Source organism: Anas acuta, chromosome 17 (genome assembly GCF_963932015.1).
Source record: "Anas acuta chromosome 17, bAnaAcu1.1, whole genome shotgun sequence".
NCBI lineage: Eukaryota > Metazoa > Chordata > Aves > Anseriformes > Anatidae > Anas > Anas acuta.
Genome location: NC_088995.1, coordinates 6,169,526 through 6,196,114, shown reverse-complemented (window position 1 = coordinate 6,196,114; position 26,589 = coordinate 6,169,526). Strand labels below are relative to the sequence as shown.

General features: G+C 38.9%; 1 long non-coding RNA gene across 2 annotated transcripts in view; it reads right to left on the bottom strand.

The window, feature by feature from the left end:
- The window catches only part of LOC137841273 (uncharacterized), a 121,848-nt gene that overhangs the window by 46,073 nt on the left and 49,186 nt on the right, over nucleotides 1-26,589 (bottom strand). For both annotated transcript variants that reach the window (XR_011088524.1, XR_011088525.1), the window contains exons 2-3: nucleotides 6,767-6,847; nucleotides 3,775-3,870 (exon numbers count right to left, since the gene is read on the bottom strand). This is a non-coding gene — a long non-coding RNA (uncharacterized lncRNA). The remainder of the gene's footprint in view (nucleotides 1-3,774; nucleotides 3,871-6,766; nucleotides 6,848-26,589) is intronic.

Below are 26,589 nucleotides of genomic sequence, written 5' to 3'. Positions count from 1 at the left end.
GGCCATAAAAATGTCTCAGTGAGAACTGCTGGGTGCCAAGCACTTTTGGAAATCTGGGCTCAATTGTGGGCTCTCAGCATTTAAGAAACCACTAGCTCCAAATGTAAACAGCGGTTGTATGAAGCAGTGGGTGAGGGCTATATAAGAAGCATGTACAGGTCTCAAAGTATGCACATTTTCTCAGTTTCCCTTAAATACTCTGATCTATACCCTCCTTTCTGCACATTACTGCGTAAACAGACATAACCATGCTGCAAATCTTTCTACTGAAATAAAAACAAACCTCAAAATAAGCTAAAATGTGTCCTAAATGCTTTCTGCTTCAATGCAGAGTCTCTTAGGAAAAATATGATGATGCTCCTTAATAATGGTCCACCTTCATCTAAACGTTGCAGTGCTGGTGCCAGCAGAGGCTGAACTTAATTACCATGACAGGAGGAGCCACAGAGTCAGTAAAAGCTAGATTATGATGGATAGAATCCATCACATAAGCGACATGTCTTTCCAATACCACTCGAAAAAAAATAATCCTCAGTAAAGTAATCATTTGATTGGAAATAACAAACACTGTCTCTAGCACTAAGTGTGTGTTTATGAGACAACACCAACACCTTTTCCTATTTTATTTTTTTTAAGCAATCATAGGACTGCTTGGATGTTCTCTTCAGAGGAAGTTACTGGGTTGTTTAGACATCTATTCACCACAACCCTAATTCTCTGAACAGATCTGGTAATGCCAAACGATTGGCTCAATGTTGACATTCAAAGACTGTCTCGTCAATCCCCACTCCTGCACTCCCTCCTGCTAGTCTCAGGAAATACACCGTTGCCTGTTGCTTCATGCTGTTTGGGGAGATATTGTACAACACTGCTGTCTTGAGGCCTACAGACACGAGGGCTCCAAGGCTTTACTAAGTATGTCCTAGGATTGCAGTTCCCAGAATTTCTGAAAAAAAAAAGGCTGAACAGTTCATAGGACCACTCAGATTAGCAGTGCTTCTCTGGGAACACTGGTATATCTCGATCCCCAGAGAAGAACAAACCACAAAGTCAGTTCAGCAGTAATGACTACCCTTTAGGTCAATCCTCTGCAAACACATGCTAGAAAAATTTTGTTTGTAGGTAAAGAAAATGTTATGAAGTGTTATGCCCCTCCACCTCTGTATAAGTGTCTATTCTGTCAGTGTACACGTAGCCTTGCTGATAAGGCTCTTGTGGCACTGTGAGACATGTAATCAACACACAGAAATGAAACCACATGATCTATAAGACCAACGGCATAAAAATTTGTGAGTAGTCAAGGAAAAAACATCTCAGAAAACTGTTTGTAAGCAACCCACAAGCTGAAATACGTTTATATGCAACATTTTTTGAATATTTTCCAATGACATGTATGCTTGTAAAAACACTTATGGAATATTTACAGACAAAATTTGCCAGCTTTATCACATCATTTTGTTTGCAAGCAGTTTTTCCAGCTCAATTTGCAGCCACATTACAGTAATGTTGGACCTAACTCCACCACCTTTAATCATTTACAAGAAAATGAACAAATTCCAACTGATTCAGAAAGCTGCAAGGTAAACAGTCCCAGTCACTTTATGAAGAGGATACTTTCTACTAATCCTACATGCCAGTTACTTTCATTTTGTAAGAAGAAAACGAGTTTGAACTGTTGCTCAGTGCCCCAAGGGACTTTGTAGCTTTGTACAGATGCTGCTAATCTCAATGGTTAGGCCAGAATCACAAAAAGAAATCAAACACCCCACACAGACACAGCTTCATTAAACATTAAATTAAACTGGCATTAATTAGAAAAGCATTGATTAGTAATTTAATGAGAACGATGGACACACAGAAAACAAGGTGAAACAGGAAGACAAAGAAAAAGGCATGAGTGGCAAAAGAAAGGAAGAGTGGCATAAAACATTTTCTTCAATTGCTTTCCGTGCTCTTCAGAAGGGAATACACAATTCAATGAAGTAACATTTGAACAAAGAGGGTATTTTTGTTCCAATAAACGCTTCATTTCCCTCAAATCTGGATGGCAATGCTTCCTCTTTCAAAAGTGCCTCCTATTGATTCATAATAGTTAATCCCCTCATTTTTAGGTGACTCTTGTCTTTGCAAAGAAAAAAAAAAAAAAAACAGGAAAATGGTTTTTGTTTCTTATTTTGCTTCCCGCACTGTTCTCTGAGAGCTTACAGAAAATGCATTCCTATCTGTAACAATATTTCTAACAACTGCAATTTATATGTGCTAATAGAAACACTGGAAACATGCAACTTTTACACATATGACTTTTTCTAAATTAAAACAATGAAACTTCTGTTGTGAAAGCTTTAGCCAAGGTTTGTTTGCTCCCCTCTTCTCCACCCTTCAGCCCCCTGCCTCTCTTCCTCTTCAGGTGCTTAAGAAATCAAGTGGCTGTTTTGTGCTTCAGTGTAGTAGCTTGTAACGCAAATGGATCACATAGTACAGATTATGCCCTTTAGGCCTTTACAACACAAAACATTTTTTCCTTTTTAACTGTATAAACCAAACATTTCTTCGAAGCACAACTATTATTAAGCTACACCAAACCCTTCTAATCTGTATCAGCTAGAAACCAGTCATATGCCAGAAGAGCACTGGTGCACTCCCACTCACCAGCTTTAATTAGTATGAGGAAACTGTCTGAAGTTCAAGTGTACAAAGCGTTTGGAAATTTTCACTTCCTAACACTGCAAGCTGTTCACAACACTGTCTGGTGGATAGAAAGGGCTCCTAGACAGCAATATGCACTTATGTGCAGACTGCAACGAATCTGAATGTGTTCCACAATTGATTACAAGCATGTGCAGTCAGCTTAGGGTGCTGAGAACGCGTCAGGCTTATTCTCTGTCTGTTTAGATCACCCAGTGCGGTACATCCTACCCTGCACTACAACACAGCAGCTGTGTTTGTGGTGCCCATGGACATTCAGCAACCACAGCAAAAGTAGCATTCCGGCAAGGCTGCTGAATGTCAGGAAATCCTGGGCAAACAGGCAAAGCACAGAGTTCCTTTCTACTTATAAACAAAACTTCTGGGCAAATCACATATACGGTAGCCCACACTTACCTGTTCTAGCTCCCAGCTAAAAGTCTTAAGTGGTCACCACTGATGAAAGCAGCACTTTGCAACCCAGGACCTACTGGCCCTTGCACGTAACCTTGGTTTTTGTCAAAAGTTTGCATTCTGCTCCATTTTGCACAAAAGGCCAGATTTTCAGAAAGGCTTAGCTGATATTTAGGTTGCGGGATTACAACATAGATTTTCTGAATGAACTAAACCCATCTGATGAATCCTGGGTGGAGAAAATACACTGAATCCTTACTTTATTTACCTAGGTGAGAATTGAAGCCTTCAGAAAATCTGTTTTTCTAAGACAGGATGGCAGTCAGAAAAGTACTTTAGTTCGGTCTAAGACAAAAACAAACTATTCTGAATCAGGTCTGCCTAAGAGCAGTTTAGCTTCCAACTTCTACTAGACCAGAATTTTCAAGTCACCAGCATGAGCTGATTTTACAAACTGATTATTAGAAGAGATTATCTTTTCCCACTTCATTGCATTAAACAGCATAAAATCATTGCAAGTCCCATAAAATTTAAAGGATTAAGAAATAAGACTTTGAACTGCTCTGTATTCTTCCAGTGCAATGTTAACTCCTAGACTTTACCCTAGAAGTAGCTGCACTTTAGAAGCGACTGGTACCCTACATGATCCTGGTCTACACGGAGAGGCTGCAGTACCTTTTTCTCAGGAACGAAAGCAATGACTCCCACAGTGGCTGGACAGTCCTGAGCAGAAATCTGCTGAGCTCCATACTCCTTCCATTCTGAGAAGACCTATTGATACAAGAAAATTCCCACTATTGTTTCCAGCATTAAACATCACACAGACTTTCAGTAGATTTCTAGGAAGATGAGGACAGAGAATACCGCAGGGAACAGAGATTTTCTCTATTCCCCACCTCTCCCTGTGAGCTTTTATCACTAACTTCTCACACAGATAGACTTCCACCGTTCTTAGGCCCACTGCACTCTCTCTCACTTAGCTGTCTGACAGCCCTTTCTGTCCTGCTCAGTTCCCCTTCACATTGCCTAGAAGAACAGTCCATGCAACTACAAGGGTTTAAACCTGCACATACTTTCTATCACAAGCGCAGATGAACACATACCAAATCTTCTTCTTTAAACTTAGAACCATTACAAACAATGGTAATTTTATTAGTAAAGGTTTTTGTTTGGTTTTGCACCATCAGTGCAAGCATGTCTGTATCACTAAAAAGAATCATATGCACAGAAAGTGATATGGTTATTAAAATGTCCTAGTGTTGATTTGTTTGATTTCATTTAATTTTGTTTGATTGTTATGCCAAGAGAATAAGAAATGCAGCTATCCACTCTGTGCACTTTTTCATCCTAGACATGTTAGGTCAGAGTCATAATCTTGAGAATGGTTCTAGATTTTTAAAATTATATTAATACTTATTAATAATAAATGTTATGGAATTATATGCAGTATTAATTAGAGGCTCATTGTGGGCACAGAAGAGATTTTATGGGATGTGCTATATTTATGTATGGACATTAGTGACAGGCAAAGATAAAAGGCAAGACTATTTTTAGAGCCCACAGAAGATAAAAATTGTGAATGTACGTATACATGAGTGTATGTGCCTATACAAGACATGCAGAAGGAATTAGTGCCCATCAGCATGATCATCAAGAGACAATTCTGGGCATCTTTGGAATCCTTTACAGCATGAGTTTCACTGTTCAAAAATATAAATTATCCCAAGCCACTAGCAGCCTTCCAAAATTCAATATTACATTCTTACAGTTTCAGTGTGTAAGACTCCATTTTTTTCCAACCTTTAGTCCTGCACGTCAGAGTACGCTGCTACTCTGCTTATTTTTCATTAAGTACACAATGATAAAAAAAAAAAGAGTTCAATCTTGGAAATATTCCGTGTAATGTCTCACAAAAATAAAAATATAAATAAAAACACTTTGCAGGAGATAAAAAGATAAAAATATTTTTCAAGCTGCTTTGCTTCTTTTACTGTAATTGTTCTTACAAAGTACACTGGTTGCTTTGCTGCCGTCTATCACACAATGTTTGTGAAGCTCTTCACAATATTTGAAAAGAAAGAGAATGTGAATGTTTTAAATCAGCCAAAAGATATTTAAATAAATTCTGAAGTATTTTGTCTGTAAAAAATAAAATAAAATATTTTGAAACTGCCCTGAATATCCATGCATTTTTCAGTATCCTCATACACATAGGATTCTCTGGTTTCAACTCTTTTTCGAAGGAAGCAGTATCATCTGCACTTAGTAATTAGCTGCCAGCAGACAGTAACCATGGATTTTTAGTGTATATTTATTTCTATCTATTTTTGAACACGGCAAACATTGATGGTACTTTTGAATTCGATTTCCTCTGTCACTTGCTTTTAACCTGAGAAAGGAATACGAGTCTGTTTCTCTGGTGTACGTTCACAATTTGAGATATATGGAGGCAAAGGGTCTGTTTAATAGGAGATTATTTCTTAGTATTTTCTGCCCTGCTTGGATTTCCTTTCTTTCTAGTATTTTTAGATCCCAAGATAAAAAAAAAAAAAAAGAAAAAAACTTGGTTTATTTGTGTTGTAAGACAATCCACCAAATAAAGCACGGATCACTGGGAGACTTTCTTCAATGAAAGGTCCAGTTTAACTGGTTCACTTTTAATTTAATGAATGGCTCTTTCCCTCAGACAAGAAGAAACAGCCACAGACATTTACAAAGACACAAAAGCCAACACTGGGCTGTTTTATGTTAGTTTCTTTTCTTAAAACATTTGTTTTTAACTTGAAATGTTCAAGGCAGAACTTGCAGATACAAATCCTTCCCCTTATAGAAACAAAAGTGTTTATATAGCCCATGGTAAATAAACCCTAATTAAATGTATCCATCAACTATAGTTCTTTTATTTCACTTATTATTTGTATTCAGAATCTACTATGATGTCTGATGGAGACCAAAAATTAAATCTTTATCAGAGATTGAATTTAATTTTTCTTTAGAACGTTACACACACTTTTCTTCCTAAGAAAGATATAATTTCTCATCTATGCAGCTTCTTACTACTAACTCCAGTACAATTTTCTGCCATTTGGAAGTATTTTGACATAAAACATAACCATTTTATGCCATCAATTGCTGCCTCCACTTTAGTCCAACTGGTAATTACTGTGTATTTCTACAAAAGATTATTTCCTCTTTTCCCTCCTCCTCCAAAATTAAAATGCAAACAGCTCAGTGAGCATAACAAAAAGAAAAAAGAGGAATAAGAAGAAACAAGAAACAGGCCATCTAATATAGACCAGAATTATTTTTTATTGTTTTTACAGAGTTTACAGTGAAAAGAAAAAGGAAAAATTCATATTTTGTTTTTTTTTTGTTTTTTTTTTTTGCCTTTCTAGTGGTTTGAGCTTGTTGTAGAAATAAAGTATTACAAATAGAAACCAGAGAGAGGCGGGAGGGGGAAAGCTCGTTTAGTTTCCCTTTTTCATTTCCTTTGCTGGAATACTGGTTTGGAACATCTGAAGACAAAAAGGATTTCAAAGTTCGATTTTTTGTTGTCGTTGAAACGAGCCCTTAAACCAGTCCCAGGTTTGCCTAGAGTTCGTGGTGTCACAGTGCCCCCTGGAGGCCGGAGGCGGCAGCGCTGCCTCCCCAGCCTCGCCCTCCTTACCTTGCCTTTCTTTTGCAGCTCTCCAGACAGAACGGAAGGGAAATTTTCAAACGCTCAGGATCTTTGCTGCTCACAGCTGGACTGGGAAGAGGGTAGAGAATAACAGTTTTAAAAAAATAAAAAATATTCAACTTTAAATTCACTTTAGTCAGGGTCTGACTTTGGCTACTTCAGCAAGACTTACCTCCTATGGGTCTGAACTGCTCAGGTGTGCGAGCGCACAGAGAACTGCATAGACTTGTTTAAAGTTTTCGTGAACAAACTGATTTTTTTTTTTCCTGACACTTTAACCATTGTCATCATAGGCTTCCCACAATTTTTTAAACTCTTTCCTTTAGTGGTATCAATAAACTCAAGCGGGTAAAGAGTTCACATTACATAAAAGTCTGTCATATTTGTGTTTGTTTTTACTCAGTATGAATTTTAGAAAGCTGGTAATTACATACTGATCAAATTATCTTTATTATTAAATTAATTATTTTTGTTTGGTTTCAAAGTGGTGAAAAATAGTTACTTTTTGTGTACTAAGACTATCCAAAGCATGGTAGATTATGGATCTAGTTTTTTGCTTCATTAAAACACACAATTCACTATGGAAAGTATCTCTGTGGATGCACAACAAAACTAATCATGATATTTTGAGACATTAAGATACTTTTGATCCATTTGTTTTTTGTTTTGTTTTTTTCTTTGACAAAAATTGCTACAGAGATGGAAAGACTTCATTATAATGTTTCAACAATTTAAGACATACAACTAATTTCAAATTTGGTCCAACATATTCCACACTTACTATCATTATATAATTTCAAAGTTATTGCCTTCAGTGTTTTTCTTAATATTGTGTGAACTCTCCCATCCCAAACCATTTCTTTCTTTCCCTGTGGAAGTATATACTACAAGTTCACTTCAGCAAGAAGTGTGACTACGTAATTTTTTTCTTTAAACCACCAGCACACAGACATTCATTGTCAATGGTAAAGAGAATACCAGGTTCAGTCACAATGTAGGATATTTTCCTGTGATTTTGATAATTCTAGCAGGTTTTTTCCTCTAGAGCATACTTTTTTTTCCTTAAAAAAAAAAAAAGTGCATTAAATAAGTGATGTTCTTAAGTTTGTTTCATATTTCAACAAAATGCTGTGTAAAATGTATCTGCATAATAATAATGTCTCAGAATGGGAAATACAAATATTGTACAACAAGCTACATAGGAAAGGTCAATGCAAAACATCAATTTACACTTACAGTAACACTTTTTCAATAGTCTGTAGGACTTTAAACAAGGTTTAATATACAATCAATGGATGTCTGTCTTGCAAGTGAAGTTATAAATGTGTGCACGTCACAGTGTTTCAAATTCTGTTGACAAAATCATGCAGTAGAAAGGACCAAGTACGTCAGATAAAAGCCACTACAATTTGACAATCATTAAGTACATATATACACAAACATTAACCGTCTTGAGAACACTATCCAAATTATTCTTCCATACTAAACAAGGAACAAGCACCCTGTCCCTTCAGTTCTTGCACAAGTAAAATCCCAATTTCTTGCACACTTCTTCCAAATCATTACAACAGCATCTGGCTCTAACCAAATCATTGCTCTGGTAAGGAGACAACTGATCTTATTCTTATCAAATTCACTCACTCAGACCATCGGTCTGCTCAGCTTTCGAGCAAGTTTCCCTACTTCCTAAATCTGCTGTGAGACAAGAAACTGACCCCAAGGGCTCTAAATAGAGCAAAAGCAGGCTGAAATGCTGACCCCTGGAAATAATTTGTAAAGAAGACCTTTATCATGCATTTGAATGAAAGATACTGGGCCATCGGGAGAAGAAATTCTTTGATTGCTACCAGTCATTTAAATACTGGTGGGAAATTACAAAGCAGCTTAAAGAGAGCTGACAGGAGATTTTTCTAAGAAATTATTCTCAAGTTCAGGTTCATTTTCCCAATTGCCAGTGTTCTGGTCTTATGTGTAAAAAATGTTTGTATGTGTTACTACTTTCTGGAAAAATCCCCCTCTTTGAGGAAATGAAGATTTTTATTAAGGTTATGATACAAACCAACAAAACCCAGGAAACAGTCTTAGAACTAATGCTGTGTTCTTACTTCTCTCATCATTGTGCTTCTTCCCACAAAACTGACTTAAAACTGTGTGGAGTAACTAGGGAATACCAACCTTAACTTACATTTCCTGGCTTCCTCCAGCTGCTGTCCAAAACCTTCCTGTTATCTAGACATAACTGAGTTCTTTAGTACTTCAGGTTTGAGTTGTGCATGAAAAGACAAAGTGCATCTAATTATGAAGATGGCAAAGTCTGAATAAGCAACTTCTTTGCGTGGTTAAAAAAAACATAAATCGTTATTATTTCTATGATAAAAAATATGGAAATAACAGGAATAGCTATCAAAGAAAAACAGACAATTTTCTGTCATGTATACTACGCAACACGTTGTACTACTTAACATCGTTAGCATTTTGGATTACTTTAAATACAAAGGGCACCAATGCAATTCACAAAAGAAGGCCCCGAGTTTCTGATGATATTTGCATAAGAGTACTGTTCAGAAACACTCGGGTACATTTGAAGCATTTCGTCTAAGAGAAAGCACAGTTTTCCAAAAGAAAGAATTGAAAAAAGCAAAAAAAAAAAAGAAAAAAGAAAACGAAAGAAAAAGGGAATGGACAGTTTGACTGCTACTACTATTAGTTTAGTGCTTAATAATTCAATAATACTGAGTGATGAAAGACTGAACACACAGGTTTTCTCCGTGTTGATTCTCTGCAAGTTCTTTTGCATATTTTCTTCAGCAAAATGTTTAAACTTTAACTATATTTTAGCATTTGAAGCATGATATATGTCCATGTAAAACTTTCTAGTATGTACATAGTTATTCATTAAAACAAGCTTTATGGCACTTGCAGTTAATTTCTGCATTTTTAATGTGCATGCAAAAAGCCTTTTTTTTTAATGCATTTCAGTCGGATTTCATTGAATGTGTCATACACCTTGACATTTTAGGTACTTTAATGGGGTTTTCTTAGACACAAAAAAGAAGTTCTTGAAAGAGGTTTACAGGGGAGGGGGAAATCCTTTTAGAAGAAGGCTTGGGGCCGGGGTGGGGGGGGAAATGGGTGAAAAGACTTTATTTTCTACAGCTCAAATTCCAAAGGAGAAAGACGGGGAGAAATAGGAACTGAAACTAATTTACCTGCATTCCTTTGTCACTGCTTGGCCCTTGACTAGTAAATGATTCCTTTCACTAGCCAATAAAACCAAATCAAAAGCAGGCTTAGGGAGCAGAGGGGGAAGGAGGGGGATAAAGCAGAAGAGAGAATCAACTTTAACAAAAAAAAAAAAAAAAAAAAAAAAAGTAAGAAAGCAAACTCACTCGTCTTGCTTTCCAGAAGCTCTCAGGAGCTATATGCCTAACTCCTAGGCTAACTTCCCAGCATTAGCACAGCACAAAGACGTCCTCTACCTGTTATCTTGCAGCACTACCTAAGGTTATTCCACTGTTACATGACAGACTGAGTTGCTTTTGTCTCCTTTTAGCACTGGCCCCAGAAGCCCGGCCAATTTAGCTCCAGTTGAAGGCCTGCACAACTGCTTCAGAGATTAAGGGCATCCAAGAACAAGTTTGCTCTGCGTGGACTTGGTGCCCAAGCTGCATACCCCAGAGATCTTGTAAAAGGTCAGTTCAAAAGACTGCTGTATAACAACATGACAGGCATTCAAGAACTCTGAAAAAAAAAATCAAGTCTGGTATTCTTGTACACCATGAAAATATATCTAGTAGTGGCTTCTACTTCTAGAAGAACTTTACATTCTAGAGAAGCAAGACAGAGGATCAGAGAGGTTGTATTGAGAGGATCAAATTTTCAAAAGCATCTATACATTTAAGGCATACACAAGTCCACTAATACATACTCAGAATTCTGAACTTTAATTTTACCCTATTAATTTTTATCCTATTAATCACTTTTAATAAGTCACAGAATCATAGAATGGTTTGAGATGGAAGGGACGATCATCTAGTTCTGAATAATAATTTCTGTTAAAACTAATGAACTGACTTCTTCAAACGTTGAGATTGAATTGAAAAGTGTGCCATGGAAATTCTTTGTTCTCATAACCACCATATCACCTTTTTAGCATCCAAGGGGCTTCCTCAGAGCTGAGCAGATAGCATTTTTCAGGATTGGGCACCAGATTTTTCCTTCTTCCATCCCTCTTTTGAATAGAGAATAACTGGTCAGCCATCAGATAGACGAGGAGGCTAGTAAAGAGCATAATGGACAAAGAAAAAAGCCAAATGTAGACCTCTGAGCTGTAAACGTGTTTTTATCATGTGTTACTAATGATGCCAAATATAAGTCATCAGGCATGATCAGAAATGGAAATACAGATCTACCAGGATGGGTAGCTCTATGCCTCTCAAGATCAGGCTCATTTAAAAATTAATGTTTTAATTTTCAAGTATCATCAGTTTGTGGAGAAAAGACTCAGGGACTATGACTCACTCTTGTCAGACAGAAACAGAGAACATGCTCTAGCACCCCACACATGCTACCTGATCAATAAACAGTACTCTACATAGCAGCAAATTTGGAATCATTAGGCCTGTGTGTAGCCACACGGTTCAGCAGCAGAAGAGAAATTATATCAGATTTTACTGAAATACCAGACTTAAATGCTCTGCATTTGATTGGAGTATCTCTACAACAGAGGTAAAGACAGGAGGACAGACACTCACCTCCTTTCTTCCTCCCTTGCAGAAGTGCGGAAGAATACACTAATCAGCCTCTTTTGCTGGAACATGTTGTTGGGCTGAGTAAGAATGTCACGTTGTCATCCCCATTGTGGAGCAAAACAAGATCAACGTAAACATAGCCATGTTGTGGTGTTATCTGTATCAGTACTGCAAAAGACACAGGTTTCCACGTCAGGGAACTGATGAACTTCCCTCCTACATGAACAGAAGGCTTGTCTTTGGACAGTACACCAGTTTTTCTCATTGTGCTATCGTTCCTGCTTAGGGAAACGTTGCCCATTTTATATGCCCATGCATATGGGCTCAGCATTCAACTTACAGATTAAGACATTTCTTTCCTTTTAACTTGCAGTCCAAGGGAACAGCCAAGATTCCCATTAAACAGCTTTTGGAGTTTCACACAGAATAGAGTAAATGTATTGCTATTCAGTAGCTAATATAACACGTACAGAAAAGAATTCCAGGTCTTTAAAAATTCCCCCTTTCTACTATGCACGTACTTATTTATGTGTATACATACACACACGTTTATCAGCACCTACTTTTCTTGCTCTTGTTTCATAAACGCTCAAGCAACACTATCACAGATCATATGCATAGTCTGCATTGTCTTGCTGTGACGCTCAATAGGGAAAGAAGAGAACAGTTAGTATTAGTATGACAGAAGATTTCAGGAGCTCCAAGTAAGATAAATCAAGTGTGCTGTACTGGTAAGGACCAATGGTCTGTAATAAAGAGTTTTCTTTACACTAATGAGATAAAAACCCAATGTCCTGGTGTAAGCAGTCTCCGTATTCTTACAGTCCCACTCTGCTCCAAGATGGTGTACCACCGCATGGTTATACTGTGGACAAAGAACTTGAGCAGAAGGTGAACAATATTACCTGTTCTTCAAAGCTTTCTGTGCACCAGTAGTGCTTGACAAGGACAATACAGTCAGAAAGTTGTGGAAGTTCCCTTATCTCCCGCCCAAAAAATATGGGGAGTTTAAAGTAACAAGAATCTTAACTAACACATATCTGTTGTTTTCGTCTAACGACCAGGTATCTTACTTTGTAAAGTATGTCTATTCCTAGGCTTGAGCAGTGAAGAGTAAAAACCAAGGCAAAAGGACTTGTCCTATGCCATACACAAAGTGCTTGACGAGACAGGATCAGACATCATGGCTCCTGAGCCCCAAACTTGAACTCATTCCTTCAGAGAAAGTTGCCTCAAAATTAGAAAAGGTTCCAACAAAGAACCTTTTTCTCCAAGAGACTTCAGTTTTGCAGTGTCAACCACACTCTTTATAGAGGAATCTGAAAAATTAAAATAAGGACTGAACACCTACTTCACATAAATGATCCACAAAAAAAGCAACTGAAACAATTTTTATAATATATACAGGTGAATAATAGAACCTGCTAACATGTAACAGTCAGTGTAATACCGTTAAATAGATATTTGTTTCCTTCTTTTTCTATCACTTTCCTCCTCCTGTAGCTATAATTTAGAGTTAGAGCTAACCTACAGAGGGTAAAGAACCTCATAAAGCAATTATAACCTGAGATGGTGCTCTTCCACATTCCTTAAATGGAGTTTGTTTCAACTACAGAATGAAAAAGAAAAATTTGAATCCCTTAATATTGTTTTCTTGAATGCCTATGTGCAGATGATATAAGTACATGTATGCTCAAAGGGCTGGCACCAGTCACAAACAATACCACTCCAATCACACTTTCTCCGCTGCTCTGAGAACTCTGAAAGCTGTGCAGATAGCACTGTCCTGATTCTTCCTTAATCTGCCTCATGACTACAATCTTTCAAAAGCCACTGAGAGTCAGCTATCCAGCTCACAGTGATTTTCAGTGAAAGATAAGCATTTCATTCCGTATGGCTCATCTGTAAAAATCTGGCACGCGTATTCTAGAGAATCTTTCAAGTGTGGAAAAGCAACTTCTCCTGTAATGCTGGGGACAGCAGAGATAAAGAAAGTACCTCCTGCACTTCCCACGTAGAAGTGTGGCCAGACTCCCCGAGCTAGCATGCCCTGGTGGCACACTTAGTCACATATTAGACAGGATAGGTGTTTGTAATATAGGTCCATTTTACCAAAAGATAAAAGATTTAACAGTCATAAAATACCAGAGATAGCACAGTGAAGTCTATATGCAGATTGATTTTGAAATTGACAACATTGACCAGCTCTGTATTCACTGGGAATTTCAAAACTAAGAGGTAGAAGCTGTGATGTGGTGACTACCTCAGTCAAGTCACCCTGAAGGACAGCTACATACCAGAAACTCCATACTGAGAATGGACTTTGAAGTACTTTAATGGGGGAATTTCAGTGACTTTATTCCCTAGCACTGCTCTCAACCATGCACCTACACAATTACAGGTTGTCTGAGAGCACTTTTAAAGAGAAGGAAAAAAAAAAAGGCAAAAAAAAAGTTAAAACGGAAGAAAACATAGGGAAGATAAGTAGCATCACACCTCTTCCTGCTAGCTCAAAGAAATACATCACAGTCTTCGCTTCTTCAGTGCAGATGCTAATAAACACACAAGCAACAATTTTTCCTTTTGTCAGAAAACTTTGATCAGACTTATACCTCAGACATTCAGAAACATCTGAAGGAATAATAATGGGAAGTGAAATTAACTACAGAAAAGTAAACTTAATCGGTAGGAGTCTGCGAAGTCTGTCAGCCTACCAGAGGGGAGGTGGTAGGAAGTCAGTTCAAATCAAAATCACTAAGCCCTAAGTCAAGCTGTACAACATGAACAGCCAGAGGAACTACGGAAGTCAAGAAAATCCAGCTGAAACTCCAAGAACATCATAGACACTTACTCCAACAAAAGAAAATGGCAAAAGATGGATTACACAGGGAACCCCAAAACATTTGTTAGAAATAACAAGTTACTTTGCTTGGCAAAGTATTGTCCAGGCAGCCAAATTCAGACCAGACTAAGATGTCGCTGTACAAAGTGTAGTAGGAACATAGAAGTCATAGCCCCTGTCTTGAAGTACTTGCATTTACAATGATAACAGGAATTCATAAAATGTTGAATAGTTAGGATATTCTATGGTCTGTTTGCAGACAAGCCATGAAAATAAACAGGGACTGAAGAGATTAAGGTTATCAGGAGAAAATACTCACTATTACTTTTCCAAGCAGACCTCTACAAAGCCAATAATAGCTTTTTTTTTTCCATGTGTCACTGATCACTTCTGAATATTTTTACTGATATGACTGCATAAACACATATTGCTTTCTGTAATCTTGGTTATAACCTGGTAAGGTGGAGCCAATCGTACATCAGTTCTAGCAGTAGGAACTTCAGCATAATTAAGGCATCCAGCTTTTCTCACTTAATTCTGTGAAGTTTTTAAGACTAGCAAATTACGATGATATTTTGTTGCATGGAATAATCTTCCTTGCTCTCCCTAATCTCTTTGTCTCCACAGAGTCTATAATTTAATGGAGCAGGATGCTTCAAGATATTGCCAAGGCCATTATCTCTAGATGTATTAATAAACTTGCCTTCAGGACACGCCCATATTAACGTTACCACATACTGTAAGACCCATTTCACACAAAAAGCACACAAAATGCCTTAGCCCCCACAGGCAATGTTTCAAAGTTCTACGCAACAGAAATAGGTAGGGCATCGCAAACAGCCATACATGCATGCAAAAAAATGCTCTCAAATACACAAGAAAGCAGGCTGCGCAACTTATTTGCCAAGCTGTAAGTTTCCTCCAGCAAACAAGTCAGCAGGAAACTCCTCAAACAAGCCAGAGCTGGCCACACAAAGTGTCTGCTGTGAAGTAACCCCTCCCTTTGGTTGTTACATCAATAATGGGGCAATCCCTGGCCAGAGGGCTCAAGAAATAGGAAGGCAGGAACAGAAGATTTCAAGATTCAGCCCATGGAATGTCATAGTGAAGACTGCCTACCAGAGCACTGAAAATAAAAATTAAATAAAAATTAATAACAATAACACAATGAAAACAAAAAACAAACCTATCTCCAGCAAAAACTCCTGCAGTAGATACCTTGATCTAAAAGCATAAAATAGATGGTTCAGTGAGACAGTCTTCCCAAAACAGTACTGAACTGCTTTGTCGGACAGTTGTGATTTCGTAGGTGAGGAATCCATAAGCTCAGGTTAATATTGGCACACATACAATCATCTTGAAAGGGCAATGAAGTAAATGTGGAGTATCTCTGTCTGCTTTGGTAGCTAGCCTGCTTGCTACCAGTGTGCTTTCTAGGTACTGCAGAAATATGAGATGAGGTTGGCCAGCTGTAATCAGACATACAGTGAGAACACACAATTGATTTCTGCCACACATTTTTGGTCCACATTGCAGTTGTGAATTCTTACCACAGGGAAAAAAAGAAAAAAAAAATATTTATACCAACTTCATATGTTCCTAGACCTTATATTCCTACTCTGTCCTACATTATTTCTCAGATACATTAAGCCAGCCTCAGCTAATATCAGGCTGATTCAGAAACACTCAAGATCTTCTAGCTTCTCTCCTTGTCCTTCTGCTATTCAGATTTGTTCCCTTCGTGGCTACTTATCCAGTAATTCATGTCAGGATACTTTTCCTCTTTTTGATGCCTTCTGAAGCGTATGGTCTGCTAAACCAACACAGAAGGCAATGAGGATTTTTCCCAATTTCATATACTATCTTTTGCCGTTTGAGTAGATCCCCACAAACAGTAGTGGAAGAGATAATCAGGTAGCTTTCCCACCCGTACAACACTGATTTCAGTGATGACAATTACTTCTCTGCTATTTTGTGTCTGAGTGCTTCATTCCTTTTTCCTCTGACTATTTGTCCCTGTGTTCCTTAGCACCCATATACTCATTCTAACTTTAGATTTTCTGCAGATGCTGTCCAAGATGGCAGAGACATTTTTTCACTTAACAACACCTGCCTGCTAAGAACTATAGAAGAAAAAAAAAGTTCTTGAATACATATCCCAACAGTCAGATAAACAGAAAGATGTGTTTTTAGTACCTTATATTCCTGAGCTATAAGATATTCCCTCGTGTATTAGTATCACTTGTATCCCATTGCCATCATACGCCCTCCATTTCCCCCATTTTACTCTAGAACAGAGAGAACACAATTGCAGATATTTTTTTTGTCCTCTTAAATCTATCACTCTAGATACCAAAGAGCTGGGGCAAGGCAACATGTTAAAGTAACCAAGCTTCGGTCTCAGCTTCAATCTGGCAAAGGAAGTACCCTCCATACTTTGCCACTTCAAGGTCTTTCTTTGAAAATCCTTTCTTTTCTTTAAGTAACAAGGGGTAGCAGTCAAGTGAAAGCATGGGCTACTTGATCCATTGTTTGGCCCCAAGCCAGGTTCTGCTGGTCCCGCTTTTCCTCTCTGCCACCCGTTTTTCTATCGTTCCTGTAATTTGGGGAGATTAAGATGTATAGCCTGTAAATTGGCTAAACTTTTCCAGGCTGCTTTAATGAGACTTCATATAATAGAGTTGGCTTTTTTTATTTTTTTAATATTTTCCTTAACGTGACCCATATGGAAATAAAAAGATATATTTTTTAATGTATGCTAGATTATGGCCGACATTTTCCTCAAATTAAAATCCATGCTTCAGCAGCAGCATACATTTTCAATGATGTCAAATATATTTTTTCAGCCAACTGGCTGGGGTCACCCTTATAACTCAAAGTTTAAGTGTGCTGGATAATCAGTAGAACATGTGAAACTCTGTAGGGCACTGTGGTTGCCTCAGCACAGCAGCACACAGGACCTATTCTACTCTCAGGCACTCGTGGCAGGAGACACAGTGTAGGAGAGTGGTAAAGCTCTGCCTCCGAATGAGCTGACAGCCACATGGTTCACAGCAAGAGCCATGTGGCAGTAGCCTATGTCAACATCAAACTCTTCCAGCAAAGATCACCAGAATGCAATCATCAGTCTATAAGCTTAGTCTTAGTCTGAGCATAAACTACAAATGCCAGGTGCTCACTCACCTACCAACTGATGTGATGCCCTTCATTTGTGGATGCCATTCAAGCCTAGTCAACCAGCAGTGCTACCATTTAGTTGGGAACAATTCCCAGCAGAGGCCACCAATGGCTGTTGTCAACATTGTGCACAGCCTCTATGTTACGAAAGTACTTATCTCCCTGACATTTCCCATCTTAAAAATAGGAATAAAGCAGGAATTTTAGTTACAGAGTAGCAAATATTTGGGCCAAATTAACACTATTTTTTAAAGGCTTTAAATCAACTCATGCAGTTTGCAACTACACACAAACCAGAATTTAAATGAAATTCTGTTGGCATATCTGGGTAGTCTAAATCTGAACAAATTAGAGAAACGTTTACCAAAAGTTAAAGCACAAGAGAAAACTGTAACAATTTCCATATAGATATTGTTGTGTTTTTCTTTTTTTTTAAACTACTGTTTTTGTTAAAAAGCCTCTGATAACAAAACTACATTTGTTTGGGAAACCAGAAGAAAACACCAGGCTTTCAGCAATTTTCATTTCTTTCAGTATTCTCACATTACAGTTTCTCATTGGAAATTGCATTGTTATCCTATTTAGACAAAAATTCCAGTGGCCATAAAAAGAAGGTTAATTTATCTTTTCAAAACAATGTGTTTTGAAAAATTTCAGAGCTTGCACAAGAACTCAGTGATATTTTCGGATGAAAAACTTGCCTACACTTAAGTTTCATGTGCATATTTATAGTGTCTAGGTGTAGACAGCCCCCCCGTCACCCTAATGGGGATGCATTTCAAATGAGAAAAAAAAATTGCTTACGTAGTTTATTTTGGGGAGTGGGAAATTGTTATGAACTATGGCAACAAATGCTTCTTTCACAACAGAAGTTGTGACACACTCCAAAAGTTCAGCGTTACAGCTCTATTAGTTAATTTATAGTGACAAATCCTTTGTGATTAACACATAAATAGCTACCAAAGCTTCACTCGCCGTTCAAATGGTAGATAACTGAGGTATAAACAATGATATTACCTGGACTAGGATTCAAAGAAGATACATGACATGCGTCAGGCTTCTAAGAATAATTTTCTGTCACACCTGTCTTGCCGAACCCCTCAAGCTTCTCATCACCTTCTGCTCCTCTCACCTGGCTCCCACTGTTTAATGTTTCACCATGTGAAATATTCATTTCCAGCCTACGTCTCACAGACACTGAGCCCCTTGGAGCCTCACTCTGTCACTGTACAGCCCTAGAACATATTTACAGTGGTGCATATTCACAGGTTTCCGTCTGTGCACAGGCCGTGCCAGTCCTGCACACAGCTAGGCAGATGTGTGTCACCAGATGCACTAGCCCTGAAGTAAAAACTTTGTCCCAGGACACAGAGCACAGGAAGGGAAACAGGAGCAAAACATGTTACCTGAAAAACATGAACCTGCTGAAAAAAAAAAAAAAAAAAAAAAAAACAACATTTTTATAAAAGCTGTCCACCTTCTTAAGTAAAAATATACTTAATATTAGAAATATAGGCTTCAGAGAAAAGGAACCTTAAGTTTTTTTATTGTTTTGTTGATTCTGAAATAGCACAACAAAAACCATCACGTCATTTTTTAACACGCTTCACAGAACAAAACACATAACCCCACCTTCCCCACACCCCTTTCTGAAGACATCCTTCAGCACATACTCACCGCATGCAGCTCCTCAAGGAAAGCTATGCTCCTTGAAGACCTCCACAGTGCCTCATCCCCGCTCCGATCCAGCGGCCCACATCTGTGCGCATCCTTTCTGGCAGCCATCTGCATACCTAAATGCAGCCCTAAGCGCCTCAGGGCCAGCTCGTGGTCGCATCAGGGCCACCCCGCCGCCATTTCGTGCCCTCCAGCACCTCGGCGCCTCAGGGCCGCCTCAGGGCCGCCTCAGGGCCGCCTCACCGCTCTCCGTACCCCTCCGCGCCACAGTGCCTTCGCGCCTCTCACTCAGCGCGTGCCGCTCGGGGTCCCTTCACCTCCACGCGGCGCCGCAGGAGTTCCTCCGCCCCTCAGCATCGCACGATGGCCGCTTCGCCCTCGCTTAACGCCTCCGTGTCCTCCCGTCCCTCCCCGCCACCTGCTGGCTCCTAAGCAGCGTGCGGGGATAGAGGGCTCCGGCAGAAAAGAGACGGCTCACCCGGCTCGCTCCTAGGGGTTGTGTGAGTAGGTGAGGGTAGGCTCGCTGCTCCTCGACCGGGTACTTAGCCCCCCACACTGCCAGGAGCCCCTCAGTGCCTGTCCGGGCACCCGGGGTGGCTTGTCCTGTCAGGATGAGGAGCAAATACTCCTTTAAAACACCGTCAGGCTGTCCACCATGCTGGGAGGGGACAAAGTGCCAAGCTGAGGGGGGGGAAAAAGTCACGTAGATGACTTTGTGTGACACAGAGACACTCCCAAGTGTGACCTGTGGGGTTCTGCTGACTTATAGAACCCTGTACAAGGTTTGGCTCAACCTCAGCTAGGAGCTGGGGTGGCTCTTGCTGTCCTGCCCTCTCCCTAGGCCAGCTGAGCCGACTGCCTTTGGCTCTGGAGAAGCACGGGCAGCCAAAGGCAGATCCTGAGCCAGCAGCAGTGCATTAACTACTGGCAGCCCTGCTCCTTCCACTGGGGACCGATAGGGACGATTAATTCCAAAAACCAAATCCAACCTCAAGGCGTTCTGTTAAACTCACTCCTGGCTTGTGGAGTGATCCACCGTGAAGCAGAAAGAACAAGGGCCTGTTTTCTCTCTCTGTTCATTGTTGTGTTGGTTTCAGTGGAGTTCCTCCTCGTCTACACTGGGAAGAGCAAGACTGAAGTATTCAGACAACAATAAGGAGAGAAACTGAGGGGAAAACAATTAAGATGCTTCCTCATGAGATAGTTTGCCAGGACTAAAATCATAGCGGATATTGCCACGTTTGTTGAAATAAAGCAAAAATACAATAGGTAATTGAGGCAATTTCTGTAAAAAATTGGGGGCCATCACTGGGTGCTGCAGTGTATTATCATCAAAACATCTGGATATTCTCTTTTAAGAAATTCCAAGAATCTTTAAAATGTTTAATGTTATGCTAGGATGTGCTAGTGGCTGGCATGGTAGGCATCACCTGTAAGCATTCAGGATGAAAATCCTATGAAGAGATTAATGTACTGTGCAGTGACTGGACCAAGGAAGTGATACAGAATATCATGGGGTAGGTTTTTTTCAGTTGATGTAGAACAGCGAGGATGTCTGGTAAGAGACTTCTGTGTGAATTTTTCAAGAGAGACAGAAATGCAAGGTAGCTGCCTTTGGAAACAGGTGAGGTGCCTAGTTTTTGAGTTCCGGATGATTGCTTATGCATTACATACCACTGTGCTGTGCAGTTATCAAGACTTGCAAATATTTTGGAAATAAGCCAATTATGATATGAAAACACCATTCTCAACATTATTAAACAAAAATACTTGTAAAGGCCCAGGAAATTGCCTCTGCTCTGCAGAAAAATACTACCTATCAGCTGAAATACAGATTTGCTATCCCAGCTATATAGGATTAACCGTAGGATTTCATCTGTGGAAGCCTCTATTGCAAAGAACAACTCCACAAAATCATTTTCAGTATCGTAACATCAAATCATTTTACTTTGCTAAATCAAATTTGTAGCATGCAACCAAGAAACAGGCTGAGTTCTGAAACCTATTCAGTTGCAAGTGGTCTTTTTTGGGTTGGAGCAAATTCCCTGCCCAAATGATGGTTTGTCAACATATACAATCATATAAAGATGTCAACATATCTGTTTTACAGAAGTTACATACTTCTGCAGATATTCAGAGCTAACTACAAATAACAGTACTTCTATGAACTGTTCCTACTCCCAGTACTTCATTTCCCATATCACAGGGTACGTAATTCTACATTGTTGCAGAGCTGTATCCTCCAAAGAACCAGAGTCACTTAAATGACACAACAAAGCAAAGCGAGACTGCGACTGATTAATGACAAGATGTTATTAAATTTTAGCTGAGCACCAGAAACATTTCTGAACGATGAGATCTGTTAGATAGTGAAACAGTCTTCCAGTGGAACAAGCAGAGGCCCTGTCATTACAGTCATTTGTAATTACATTGTACAAAATTCTCCAAAATATTCTGCAGGGAGCAGTTTCAGGAAGAAGCAAACTGATTTTCTCTCTCCAGGATTTCTGTGGCTCACTGCACGAACCATGCATGTTGGCAGCTATGAGGAAGCTCGTGATTTTCCAGCCTCCTTGCCTATACTATTGACCTGTGTGTGGTTAAATTTTCACTTCTGTAAGCTCTTCAGAACTTCCTGGAAGGTGATAAATAATCTTGACTCCCACTGAAAATTGAAATTATAGAGTTTTCAGTGACACAGAATGGCTGTATCTGCAGAATCAGGCCCAAAGTGAAACATGGGAATGTGCAGGAGCAGCCTTTATTTGAAATTTGAATAGAGCATGGATACTTATGTTCCTTCTGGTCATCAAAATTTTTTCACTGTGTAGTAGTAACAAAGACATTAATTTTGCAGTTAAATCTCCTCATGTCATTAAATAAATAAATAAATAAATAAAAAAGACATCTCTTCTGAACTTTAAAAGAGATTTCAGGCTTTTTTTTTTTTTTCAATTCATAAGTAGTTGTTAGGTTCCAGCTTCACTTGGGGATTAAAGGATGAAATAGAACTAAATGACAAATGAAAAGAGGTATTTCTAAATTAGCAAAGACTCAGATATACTAGAAATCTCATGAAAACATTACTTATCTGAGTTCTAGAGAGTGTTCTCAATCAGATGTCCAGAAACAAACAAACAAACAAAAAACTCTAAAGCCATCCATGTAGAATAGAGAAAAGGGTGAGGAGAGAGAGAGGGATGAAGGTTTTCATAGAGGTTGAGAGTTGCCAAACAGAATAAATCTCCAATGAGCACCAGGAAAAAAGAAAAGGGGAGATTCAAGTTACTGCTTTTGCCTTCAGCAATAAGTATTGCAGAAATACCCTGCTTTGGCTGATGATAGGTAGAGAAAGGGATACAGAGGGTCTTTGAATACTCAGCCAAAATGATCATCTCTGTCCTCTTTTTAGGTTTCCCAAGCAATGGAGTGATTTGAAACCCTGTCTGCTCGCAGATACATCTGTATTCAGCCACACAGCCAGATACAGGAAACCTTTCGTCTGGTTGCCAGGACATCCAGAGTGCAAAAGTAAGTAATATAGGCTGGTGTCACCTGCTAGTCTTGTTTGTGTGTGCAACAAGTGTTGCAGGGTCGTTTCTAGCACAGTGTAATCTTGTTTCCCCTGTTTAGGTACTCTGCAGTTTCAAAAAATATATTGTTTCAAGTGGTCATCCAATACTAGCAAGTGTTTTTCACAAAATTGATCTAATGTTCATTATGGCTCTACAGGAATGAAAATAGCTGTGGTCAGACTAGAAGAAGGCTAAATTAAATGAACAAACATCATTCCTACAGGACAACTGTAATAACTTCTAGTTACAGGGCAATGGAGAAACTGACAGCATCATTTCTTTTGGATACAATGATGTCACACTGCACAGCTCTGGTTTGTTGACTGAAGGAGATTTTGTATTCCCATGTATCTTATCGTCAGCACTTTCAAATCAATTTTGTCCTTTTGAGGACTGGAAGTGAGAGTTGGAGGTTGGGTTTTTATTAGACACAGCTGGTCTGAGGGACGTCATTTGTTCCTAAAGCTAGGGCTGTCTTTCATATGAAACCGTTAGCAATGGGGGTAGACGGTGGGCAGGGGGAATCACTTGAAGTAGTTTCAACAGCTGGGGGTCAAATTATAGAGAAAAGTGGAGAGAAGTGAAATTTATAATCTATAATTTGAAACCAAAATAAGAATGAGACAAGCTTATTTGAAGGACTGGAAGGAAAAGGATGTGATATATGGCCTGATACTGCCAAGCAAAATGAACACTGCCATTGCACTATTACTTTGCGGACAATCCAAAAAACCAAAAGGGCCAATTAAGGCTGCCTCTGTGGAAATCTAATTAGGTCATACAAACAATCCCTGTTGTTAATGGGACCCTTGAACTGCACACGGACGCCTTAAGAAGTCTGTAGCAGATATAGGAAAGATTGTGATCCATGAAGGAAATAAGAAGTGAAAGAGAGAAGGAATGATAGATTACGAACTGGCATAGGAGAAAACCTATAAAAACAAGAATGAAAGATGTAGGAGAGGAGCCAAATTGTTTCCCAGGTATGACATTGTCCTGTTGCACAGGTACTTTGAATCTGCTTTCTTGGCTTTATGTTAAGGGAATGGAGAAGAGCAATTGGTAGGCAACACTGCATTTTAGGGAAAAGATAAAGAATTAAGGAAGAGCTTCCATAGACAATAACATGGGAAAGACAATGTTAAAATGATGTGCTTGCCTAGATAGAGGTCTGATATCAGTGATTGCCCATAACATCCTAGTGAAAGAGATATAAAGGAAAGATCAGTATAAATTAAAACAGAAATATACAAAGACCAGTGGGACTACTTCTGGAATGTAGATCTGCATGCAATGCCAACTGAACTTGTTAAGGCAGCAGCAACAGAATGGGACCTACCCATCCTTGTACTGAAATCATGGTCCTTCTTTACACTCGTTATCTTGTTTCCTTCCCAGGCTCTCAGGTAGCAAAGAGTTATTTCACACCCATTGCTCCCATTATGTCTCAATAACATTCTGACCACCTCTGTGACAGAGAACCCTGTACTTAATATAACTGTTGAGAAATATTTATTTGAATATACCATAGAATTTTGAACAAATTATGGATTTCAACCTAGCAGGATACTCTACAGACTGATGAATTTTCAAGTTATATAGCACAGTATCTACACAGGGAGAATTTAATATCTGAATGTTTTCAGAAAGCACATGCTGAATGGTACAGTTCATAACATACTTGGAATGTGCTGCTTGGTAACCAGTGAGGGTACGGTATTCACATCACCTGAATCTTGTAACTAACCCACTTTGGGTGAATTTGCAGATGGGATATTCACAGCAGGCAAGTTATGAGTTATTTGCAATGAGGAATATTGCACACCGACATTTACAAGTAATAATGCATAATGTGGTATTTCAGAATGTCACAATCCACTTGCAAGTAGCTCCTTACTATAAAGGACCCAATTCAGTACTCAGTCATACACAATCTTCCTATAGACTTAAGTCCCCCAGAATCAAATCCCCAAAGAGTAAAAATATGAGAAATAAATACTTCAGGCAGCTTCAGTAATCATATGCATTCTAATCCAGCAAGGCAGAGGTACTACAGCCTTTACTGACAGCATTTAAGCTACTAAATACCCATATGAGAGAGAGGAAATATAGTGCTTTGTTTATGCTGTGTTGAAATAATTTCCTGAAGTTTGTATAAGGAACCTGTAGCTCAGCCTGTAAAAAAACACTACCCTAACCCATTCCTTGACTCCCCATCAAGGAACGCTACAAGTATAAAAGTCCTGTGGCAGGAGATGGTTTAGATGACCTTTTAGGGTTCTTTCCTGCCCTGTTTTCTGTGGTTCTATGCTGTTCTACCAAATAAGCCTGGGATTCTTCACTACTTGGTATTTGGCAAGTCATAACTAGACCAGCTGTAGTGAAGTGATTGTATCTACTTGTTACCTTAGATAGTTTTTACCAATGTGTGTTGCCTCAGAACCAAGAGCAAACTTTGACTGCTGACAGTCTGAGGAGGAAGCCATGAGTTTTAGAAGTAGTTCTGAAAAAGGCCTCAGTAATGGGGCAGAATTTCTTCAAACTCAACTGCTTCTGGGTAGGGCTTTACAGAAAAATGTCTTATATATGGAGTACTTTCTTGATTCACAGATCTGTCATTTGTATACACAAGGGAAGCAAAGAGTTGCATGGGAGTTCAGCCTGCCATGACTGAGCTGTTTCACTTTGGATCGAGATGGGACTCGTTTACAATAGGCCTTTTTCTGTTGCAAATAAAACTGCAAAAGTTTACTTGCATGGGTTTAAAATAGCCCAACAATAAAGTAACAAAAGTTATTTTTAAGCATTTATAAAATTTAAGCAATATATACGCCAATTATATTCAGGCACCCTGTATATCAGCAGGTGCCACCAGATATAGGAAACTGTAGGCAATGATTTGGTAGCGAACTAACCAAGTTGATATGGTATTTTGCTGGTTCCTATGACATCATCATTGCTGGATGGCTCTCTAGAATAAATAACCTCTTCCACATGTCCCTAAGCACACAGCTCCTGAAATAAATTTCTTGCTGTACGGCTCAAGGACGTCCTAAATCACCTTGGGTTAATAAGCAGCAGAAATAGAGGAGGAGGGGATCCAGGTTTTGTTTTCATTATTCCATCAGAAATATTTCAGATGAAGTCATTGTTAAATGCATTAGATAAAATGCAGCACAATCAGGAAATAAAAATATGAAAGCAGGAGTGATGTTTATATCGGATTTATCTACTGAAAACCTGGAAGGGTGTGATGAGGTAATTCATGTATTCCAAAGCTCTTTGTGAAACCCTGGCAGCATTCAAGGCAGGCTGAAGTTCCATAACTGTTTAAAGAGCAGAGTGTTTGTTAGGCATCTCTGCAGAGATATGTTAAGAGATATTTTTCAGAATAGAGAGGAAGTTGAATTCTGCATAATTCATAATTCTGGAGTGTAAATTGTGCCTTTATCTCATATTGTCCCCCTGAACAGAGAAAATTTAAGAAGTCCTGAACAGATGTGCTATGGCTAAATAAGAAAGAAATGGCAGTTTAATTAGAAGTGTCAAGATTAGTTACTTGCTCTTCCAGGAACTAACATGAAAACAACTCCTTGGCCAGTTTATGCTGGATCTCTTCTAAAAGGAGTACAGGTGAATTATTCCTCTGTAGTCTTTGCTTATCTGTCTGTAAGACAGACGAAGTTGTCTTTAGAGATAACTTGTGGCATGCTTGCATATAGCATGACCTATCATTTCAACAAAAGGTAAGCCCTATCCAGGATACTCAGTTTGTTTTTCACTGGATTT